This window comes from Etheostoma spectabile, chromosome 13 (genome assembly GCF_008692095.1).
Source record: "Etheostoma spectabile isolate EspeVRDwgs_2016 chromosome 13, UIUC_Espe_1.0, whole genome shotgun sequence".
In the NCBI taxonomy this organism is placed as follows: Eukaryota; Metazoa; Chordata; class Actinopteri; order Perciformes; family Percidae; genus Etheostoma; species Etheostoma spectabile.
The window spans coordinates 17,616,754-17,627,072 of record NC_045745.1 but is presented as its reverse complement, the minus strand read 5'-3'; the positions used below and the strand labels follow the sequence as shown (position 1 = coordinate 17,627,072).

Sequence of the window (10,319 nt, the reverse complement as noted above, 5' to 3'; positions counted from 1 at the left end):
GTAGCTCCATCTATAGTTTACGATGCATGTTTGTCCACTTTGGCAGGCTAATTTTTATGGTATTTGTTGGAGCGACATCCTGCCCTTCTAGATTCTTTGAGGAAGAAGGGTTCAAGTCCGTAGGTTGGATAAAAGAACGTTTATTACCATGGAATATTTTTGCAGGCCAGCTCTGCTAGGCACTAACCTTTGAAGACAAAACACAGCGCACAAAACATGTCATGTGGTAGCAAAAGAACTGCCCTGTGCACAAAGATCATGCAGAAGGGAAAAGAGTTAGACAAACTTAGGAGAGCTATGGATGCAAATTCTCTTAACCTTGTCTCTGGAATATTCCAGGTAATAAACGTTCTTTTATCCAACTACGGACTTGAACCCTTCTTTCAAAGAATCTAGAAGGGCAGGATGTCGCTCCAACAAATACCATAAAAATTAGCCTGCCAAAGTGGACAAACATGCATCGTAAACTATAGATGGAGCATCATGACAACACAGGGTATTGATTCGAATGGAACAGTTAGGAAAATGAAACGTTAGCCCCTTTGCCATACATCAAAACACACATCAGCCATGCTAGCTACAGGATACGTTAGCATGTGAATGTTACTGTTAGCGACGAAATCATACTTACAGCTTGTGGTTGGGATGACCAGACAGTCGGAACAACAACCACAGCGTGCAAATCCTGCTTTAAATTGTCCGAAGTTTTGAATCTGGGATCTCCTTATAAACTGCAGCCATGCCCAGTGTTCGCTTCCTTGGGAAGGCTATGAGAAGTGTTTCTGCATTTGCAACCCTGGTTCATTGTCAATATCCTGGAAAATATTCCAAACTTTCTTCTTAGTAAATCCCGTCAGAGTACAGGAGCAGCGTTCTCAGTCGGAGATCTAATCGAACCTAACGCCAGCAACATTAGGAGCTGGTCTCAGGTCAGTGGCCTGTGTGTAAATGTTGGGGCTGGACCGTTCTCCTTATACGTCCATGGGCGTGACAAAGCTAATGGTTCTGAGATCCTGACGTCATCTTTTGGCTTGTGGAAAAAAAAAAAAAAAAAAAAAGTGGGATTTTCCGAGGAAAGGCATGTCAATGGGATTTAAAGCTTCTATGTATGTTCTATTTACCCACCGAACTGTCGTTATTCACCTATGACAAGGTAAAATCGGTTTTGCATTCTATACACCTTTAAATGTTCTCATGTTGTTACAGAAATGGTAGGTTTAGGTTAAGGTCAAGGGTCACAAGGGAACATACAGAGGATGGAATACATTGGGGATTCTTTATGTTTCAAGGTCAAAATGTAATTTTCCTACATAAGCATGGCTAACTGTCCTTAGTCTAATATTATTCTTATATTTATCAGCAAGTAAGGAAATGTCTAGGTTTGTAGTTTGATTTATGCGCATGTACACAGTGTAAATTATGTTTTAAACTGCATCATTCTGCATCATCATCTATTGATATTTCAATACGACTAAACTAAGTCTGAACTGAAAATTATATTTCAGGCTTTTTTGATAGGATAGTTGAAAACAGAAAATTGGGGAGCAAAGCGCAGCAGGTCGGAGATGAACCGGTAAGGATAAGCCTTGGTAATGGAGGACAAGCTCGACCAGGTGAGCTACCAGGGCCTTAGCCTTCTACTACTGTAGCCTAGCATGGCTAAAATACTCCTGTCTTTTTAAACACCTTACCTCAATAGAAAATGTCATGAGGGCAAGGAAAGTGTGAAGGAGAAATCATAAGGGTTTAGGAAAAGACAACCACGTGTTGTACGAGAATCCAACTGCACTTAAAGTAAATGTGCTGTATTATATAGCGCTTTCCGTCTTACAACTGCTCAAGCGCTTACATCTACAGGAAACATTCACCATTCACACACACATACACTGTGGCCAGGGCGGCCGACAAGGTGCCACTGCTCATCAGATAAACAGTCATAATATTCACACTCCGATGCGCAGCACCGGGGGCAACTCGGGGTTCAGGGTCTTGCCCAAGGACACTTCGACAATGAATGCAGGGGCGGGATCGAACCACCAACCTTCCATTGGCAGGCAACCGCTCTCAACTGAGCACAGCCGCCCCCGTCAACTACACAACGTAATATGCGTGCCGTGGTGAAACTATATTTCAAAAGGACCGCAAAAAGCACATCTTAAATACTTAATCCTGTGTGTTGATACCTGATGTTCATGGGACTATAAAAAAGTGGAAAATAAACTTCTTAACCAGGTTGGAATTAAATAAGAAATAAAGAAAGGAATAGAGGCTATCAGTCCCGAAAGTGATACAAATGGTTGTCACATTGACAATGACTGAACACTCACCCCCCTCTCCATCATATTTATCGATGAATCCCAATATGATTGTTTTCGAAACAGCGAGTTCTATGGTATCTTTAATGTGCGGCTGTAAAGAATGGGAGGGAGAAGGGGACAGATTATCTCCGTCAGGTGGTCCATAGCTTGCGCTAAAGGAGCTAAGAAAGGAGCATAAACTTTTCTTGGCAGAGTTGAAAGAGCTAGCAAGGGAAATCCAAACAAATAAATAAAACTTGAGTGGTTAGTCAGAGGTCTTTTAAGATGTGTGGAAAGGGGAATGTAAAATCAGCCAAGAGGATAAGCAGGTTTCCACTTGTGCTAGAGGCAAATAACCTGAAAATATATGTGTGCAAATGTCTGGAAGGCATAGATTAAGTATGAGTGTTGGTATGACCGGAAAGGAAAGTGAAATTTATAGATTGTACAAAAACATGTCTGTCTGCCTCCAGTACTATCTTAACATATATTTTACAGACTAAAGATAAGAAGCAGCCATCAGAAGCATGGCATACTTTGACCCGGTGACTGTATGTTCAGAGGGTATTTCCTGCTGCCTCCCTGTTTCTGCTTTAACCCAGGGTTTAATTAGTAACATGTTTTCATTTAGGACAAAGTACCAACTCAGAGACTAAAACTAAATCTTTATAGCTCCAATCAAATGTTTTACCTCACCGCAATGTTGCCTTAGTTTCATGGGTACTGCACATTCGATGGACAGTCTGTGTTTTATTGCAGGAGAGGTGAGAGAGATTAACCTCTTAGCAGAGTTGAAGTTACGGCAGATGGGCACAGGTGACAGTTAAGGCAGAGAAAATACCAAGTGTGAAAATGGGGAGATGACACAAGGTGAGGGAACAAGAGAGAGGCTCAGCTGAGAGGCCAACACTTGCATTGCTTCCTCCAGATCTTAGGTGTTCTTATACCTTGTGATCCTGCCTCCCTTTTACACCCTAAAGATACAATTTTGAGACACTTGTACTTTACTGAGTATTGAGTATTACTAATTTCAAACCATTTATTTTTCCTGTTTGCAATGGCATATTGTTATATTACATACAAAAGGATATTACCTGCTAATGGTTACTTTTATGACATAATCCCTGTGTGCTCTTGATGAATTGGTGTTGTTGGCTCCAACAGACAGTATACATATGGACTGATGGTGGTGCTATACTTTAATATCACTAGGCAAAATGCTGCACAGCAGCCAGTTGGCTGAAACTACAGATATGATGTAATTGTGTCTAATTGGCGTGAGGCTGTTTGTGTCATGTAAGGAAATTCCAAATCACATCTGTTATTTGTTTACAATCGTGTTGCAATAATAATTTTTTATTACTCTTTTATCTTGTGTTTACCTCTTCTTGACTTCTTTTCTCCCTCCCTTTCCCCACTAGAGTTACAAGCTCAAAGAAGCTTGGGGAAAAGTTCAAAAGTTCAGGAATTCACTTAAATTAACTGGTTTGAGCTACATATTTGCTATTAATACAGAGACATGGAGACAGTATACCTTTCTTTCAAGAAAAATCTTTTTTTTCTTTAATCAAATTAAAGCCGAATTTAAAAAACGAAAAATTCCCCCAGGAAATATCACAGACCCTTAAATAAGTGTTACTTTTACTTTTTAGCTGATGACAAAATAATTCGAGCCCTTTTAAATAATTTATTTGGATAAACATTTAGCCTTCTATAAACACAAATAAAATGCTAATCTGAGAGACACCAGCTGTTTTGGAACGGCCACTCCAGTGAGATCCCAGAATCCTCTGTTTCTTCCGCACTGCTGTCATTCATCCTCAGGTAGTTGACAGTAACACTCGGTGGAAAATTGGGATGATTTTCCCCTACGAATCCAGATTTCTGTCTTCACTGGGAAATCCCACAGAACTAACCGGTGAAAACTCCGCCGAAACTCCCTGCCATCCCTTTCAGTCGCGCGCGGGCTCGGGCCTAATCACACGCGCGCAGCCGCGCGAGCATAAACACAGTACAGCGGGAAGCCCCTAAATGGACAGGACGGTGGCGCTGGACACACGGTGTGGGGGTTCCCAATCCCCAAAGCGAGTGTGTGTGCAGTGCATGCTGCTGTAATATTTAAGAGCTCCGTATTTAGGCATAGCGACAACACGTGAAAGAGCCCCGGAATTAAAAATCCTATAGCCTATAACCTAAACATAATCCATTAGTTGAACCGCAAGGCGGCAAACGTGTGCTTTATCATTTACCACTTGCCGTTTGTGCATTCTTTCATTCCTTGTGAAACATTTGATCAGCTCTTTGGGATTATTATCACACATGGCTATAGCCCGTGATGATAACGACTGTAAAGGCGCCGCCATGAAGTGCTCCCACACAGCGCTGCTTCTCACTACGCTCCTCTAGCGTTGTGACAGTGGCCGTTTCAGATCAACAGAGGCCACTGCACGGCCCACAACCGCGTACAACACTGCCCCTGCTGGTGACTGTAATACTACATCGTTCTTGTAAATGCCTGCACTTCTCGCTTGGTTGCTGTTTATTCTAAAGGGCTGGTCCGTGCACATGTTTACATGCCGGTCTTGGGTTGACCTTAGTATCTGGAGATAAATGCTCCCGTTTACGTGCGTGTGTGTGGTTAAATAGCTATTTGCAAATAATTGCTTATTATTATTTTAAGAAGGGCACTTTGCGACTTTGCATCTCAACTACATATTTTTAAAGATTATATCATGGTCTGTATTTGCCTAATACTAAAAATGTAAAGTATTTTATTAATATAGTTATAACTGTGGACTGTGGGCCTATATGACATTAACATTATATAAAACCATAGCCGTGTCTTGATGTAGCCTTTATTCATCCTTACAAAAAAGTCTACAATGTATGACTGGCAATACCTCGCATATTAAAACGTTGCAAAGTCTGAAGAACTATCGTGTGTGAAATACAAAGTCTCAGAAGGCTCATTCAGGTGTGAGGGGTACGTGCTGCAAGACAAGCAATCGATCACCCGTGTGTCATTAACTTCCTTCTTGCATTCAACCACGTGATTTCGGAAACTACTACTGCCGAAAGGGCGGGACGGCGCATGCGCCCTAATGCTGTAAGAAATATCCAACTCAACCTAACTTAATTTATACATTTGATCCTGGAGGGTCTTCACTTGTTTTGTTGTTTTGTTCGGTACGGGGGAATGATCTTTACTATGCAGAGATGAGATCAGTGTTTACAGTGCAGTCACTTTGGTTGACATGGTTTATTTTGCTGTTTGAAGAATAAGAGCTGTCAACTGCGTAGATTTGCTTTGTCCACTCTATTCGTGAGATTCAAACGTATTTCACAAATAACAAACATGCCAATAGTGTTTCATGTTAGAAATATTCCAAATAAAAATGTCAACGCTCTTTTATAAACAGAATTCTTAGTTGATGTGATTGACATGTCTTTTTCGGGAGGTTATTTTTTACAGTGTGCCTCCACTGAGTCTCGGGAAAACCCTTGTGGCACACATAAAAAGCGCGTCTCCTCCTATGAGCACCAGTGATCGCTTCTGATCAGTGATGCACAGAGATAAGAGAAGGTCTCTAAAGCAAACTCAACCAATCGACTATACTCTGTGAATTTTCCTCTTACGGATCATAAACAAGAAAGTCTGTAAGTGATTGTATCTTATAGCTTTATATTGCATGAATACCAGAGGTAACATTTGTTATGATTTTCAGAATATTATACCTGATACAGAAGACAAACGTGTAAGTAATCTCATATTAAACTAATGTCGTGATGCTGTTAACTTTTCGGATGGCAAAGTTTGGTTGTTCATGCAAGCCATGCGTCAGGTGGACTCTTATTATTATTATTATTATTATTAGACGTGTGTGTGTCGGTTATTGTGGCATGCAGCAGCGTGCACGAGAGGTGGTGTGATGTTCTGTGCAAGGGTTGTTTTTGGGCGCGCGTCTCCGATGTATCCTGTTGGTATAGTGCAGTTTTTAGGTTGCAGTTTTTTTTTTTTTTTTTTTTTTCATTACACTCTTGGTTTTCAACTTTTGGACTGCACAATAAGTCCATGTGTGGATTGTAACAAAAATGAAAAGCCAAATAAACTACAATCAGGAAATGAATTTACGTTTATTGTGACTTTCTTAATAGTAGCATGCATGCATGTGCTGGTCATGTCTTTTGATAAACGCCCCCTCTTCGCCTGCATGCCCTGGCCGTGAGTGACCCATTTGCCTCCGCGCGGCTAGCAAGGAAGTCGTAAATCTAAACTGGAGGCATATCTTTGTAGTTAATTTCCTCTCACTGATGCACACTGCATTCTCACTTAGCTAAAAACTCCCTTACTGTTGTATATTTAGGCAAACATGACCGCCCTGTCGTAAGGATGAGGAGAGGCCATGGCTGGAGAAGCAGATCGAGTCCATTCTGTCTCGGGTCTGACTTGGGTGGACAAGGTGAGAGGTTTATTTCTCCTGAAACAAATTAATGGGTGGTATGGAAATGGTATTTACTGAAAGGTGTAGTTAGTAAATTGAAATGAGGACAGAAAGAGATTCTGAAATGATTTGGTAGGGAGAGTCGAAGCTCAACATTGCTGGACAAGGAAGTGATCTGTCACGTGTTCTTTTGCATGTTACTCTTAGAAGCACAATACTAAGTGAGAGATAGAAATTAAAATGAAAACATTTGGTAACATGGCATTCTTTTTAAACCAAAAAACTATTTTTATTTCTTTTGCATAAATTAAAGACATGTTTGAAGTTCGAATGGCAGCCTCGTGCACTATTGAATGTGGTTTATATTTGAGTTTATTCTATGTAAACCCTCCATCTTAGTATTTTTTTTTGTATTGGAAGGATAAGAAAATGTTTGCAGTCCCCTGGAGCATGCAGCTCGACACGGCTGGGAGCTGGACAATGAGCATGTTCGTTTTAAAACGTGGGCCATCCACACAGGTGAGCAAGTTGAACACAATATGCAAACTCTGCACATATATAAACGTGTGTAGAAAAAGGAATAATGAACTAAACTAAATGTACACATTGCAGGGAAATATGTTGAAGGCGACCTGGGAACCCAAAGACGTGGAAGAACGCCAACTTTCGCGTGCAATGAACTCACTGCCAGACATCGAGGAGAGTGAAGACAAAGGCATAACAAAGGCCACCAAGCGGTTGCGCGTCTTCAGGATGCTGCCTGCTAGCCCAAAATCTGGGTGAGAAAACTGACAGGAATGAGCAAGCAGTTAAAAACAGCCTGCAGCGTCTGCTAGCTGCTGATTTTTTTTTTTCTTTTTTTTTCTCATTAATCATGAAGTCATTGTATACAATAACCAAGTGAGCTGTTTAAGTGACCCAAAATGTCTTTCATTCGTCCTTCAAGTAAACGAAGCAAAGCAAGCAAACGAAGTAGAGAGAGACAGAGGTAAATACTGTTATACTTTTGGCCATTTACTTTCTATGTTGCCTTTAGTGGTATTTGCCTGTGGGTGATTATGTTTACATTAACTTGTCTGAGTTCTATAATTAAATATATTACTATAATAAAATATATCTATTATAAAATAATGTGATAATAGCATTGCTGCAGCAGCGAGAATACAGCTGCCAAAAACCTTTTTTTTTTCCTCATGCAATTTCCAAATCTCACTGAATGTGCTTTACTGTCTGTGCCGAGCTCATGTGTAAGGTAGAGGAAGACACGGACTGCAGCGAGATCAGTCTCCCATGGATGTGTCAACAACAGAAGACATTTGTCCACTCAGGAGAACACAGTCGACAGCACAGTGCACACTGGGAGCAAGGTGAGAAACGATTAACTGTTAATTCCAGTGGCCTTCACAAAACTGTCAAATGAGTAAAACATAACTACTACACAAACAAAGCAAGAGCAACAAGTTATATTACTACTTGTTTTCCATCCTTTGCAGGTTTGGTTGTTGTCTTCATCTGAGGTTCCAGACTGGTCTTGTCAGTTGAAATCGGCCCTGGAAGCTTTTCAAGCGACTTCTCTATCAGAGATTTGCAGTTTCACCTGACACAACTCCGGTGTAAGACAACAAAATATATGGCATACCGTCAACACATAGTTTTAGGTTAACTTCAGTGAAACTAAGCATAAAACACGATCACTGAGCCATACTTATGACCCCTTCTCTTTCTCTACCTCTCTCTTTGCTGTGATTTTCCAGATTACGACTACGCAGACGACAATTACCAGGTAAACATGGCCTCAGCTTCTACTCTTAAAAGATGCATTTTTCATTGACAGGAATACCCATGTTGTCTTATCTGGCTGTTTTGGCTTGTGTATAAATACCCAAAACAATACGATAAGACGTTTGGTGTGGGGAAACTTAAGTTGTCACAAATAAATATAGCGATACTCAGTCCAGTGTTGCTCTTCAGATTTGCCAGCAACTGGGGAAAGAATCAAGCTGGAGTGACCAAAAGTTTAGACGACAGGGGGTTCCTGAGCATGAAGCAGCACCAGTCCGGGAGCCAGTGGAGTGATCTTCTTAGGTAAATGTTGCTGATACAGAAATACCATAAGAAAAATGTAGATGTAAATACATGTTATATAAAAGTTGTTTAGGGTGAAACACTGTGTATTTCTAACACATATTAAACAATTCTGCATGTAGAAAGACATGGGTGTTAGAATGATCTGCCTTCATAGCGGTATGCATTCAAAAATGTTACACCTAAAGTTTAATTAACCTAGTATAAAGACTAACTGTTATTTTAAAACAGGCTTTTAAAGTTTCTAGCATAAATTGTTATTAAAAGGGTACTCCACCAATATTGCGCACAAAAGACAGCATATAACAGCAGCAGTCTGAGATGTCCTGACTTGCCGTCCTTTTAGGGGGGTCAAATTACTGGATCCTACATTTCCTCTAGTGGCAACAAAGTTGAAGAGTAATTAAAATAATAGTGATACCATAAGTAATATTCAAGCCTCTTTGCTAGAGAGTCTCTATCCTGGTAAATATCCAAGCCACGGTCAAGTACACCATCTCAAAACTAACTGTACAACAGGGATGAAAATGTCCCTTTTGGAAATGTTTAGTATTAATATATAGAGTAATGTGTCTTCTTGCACTGTCCTTACATTGGATTTCTGTTGTTTTACAGCCGATACCTAGTACGACTTGCGCAGTACACAACTTTGGGCTCAGACTTCATAGATTCCACAGACACCGTATGGAACAGCTTTTGTCAAACAGACATGAAAACGCGCTCGAATTTTAGGACAGGATCTTTGACACTGGACTTTTATAAATCATCCTGACCCAATATTCATTGTAGCCTTTTCTCAGTTGAATCCCCCATCACCACCATCATCATATCCTCCAGACCTGATGGGGCGGAGGAGTCTACACTTTAACTATAACACCATGTGTCTGACGTTCCAAAGCAGTTCAGACAACTGCCTCATCTCCCTCAACCTTCTGTGAAGTTCTAATGCACTGCTGTGCTAGAGAGACTCACACAATGTAATTCTATGTATTGGCTGGTTCAAGGGATTTGGGTGCTCACGTTTCTTGTGACAATTGTAGCCAAGCAATTGTTTTTGTTGAGGCAAGACATGTATATATCATATTCAGCCAAAATACATACGCGGTAGCCGATATTACTCAAAATGGAGTAATTATACATATATCAAGTTTTCGTTAAGTAGATTTAGGTGAGGGATAGGAATAGCATTATAACTCTTACCTTTGGTGACAGCTCAACTTCAAATTTAACAGTATTTTTGCTTCAAGCAGTTGTAAACAAGTTATGTATTATAGTTTTTTGTTTGTGTGTATTTTTATAAAATAAAATCTAAATTTGAATGGAAATGCTCCCTTATTATGAAGGGCTTTACATTTTTGTGTGAAGAGATGTATCCTGTATGTGATCTGTGATTAAAACTCGACCACCATTGTTTAAGCAAACCATTTTCCCTCTCGAGTGCAATTTCCAAGGGTCTCTCTTGGAAGAAATTACATTTATATGGCCCCACACATCC

At 40.3% G+C, this 10,319-nt stretch overlaps 1 pseudogene; it reads left to right on the top strand.

The window, feature by feature from the left end:
- Nucleotides 1-6,701: 6,701 nt before the first annotated feature.
- LOC116701013 (interferon regulatory factor 2-like) lies at nucleotides 6,702-7,731 on the top strand (annotated as a pseudogene).
- Nucleotides 7,732-10,319: the final 2,588 nt, after the last annotated feature.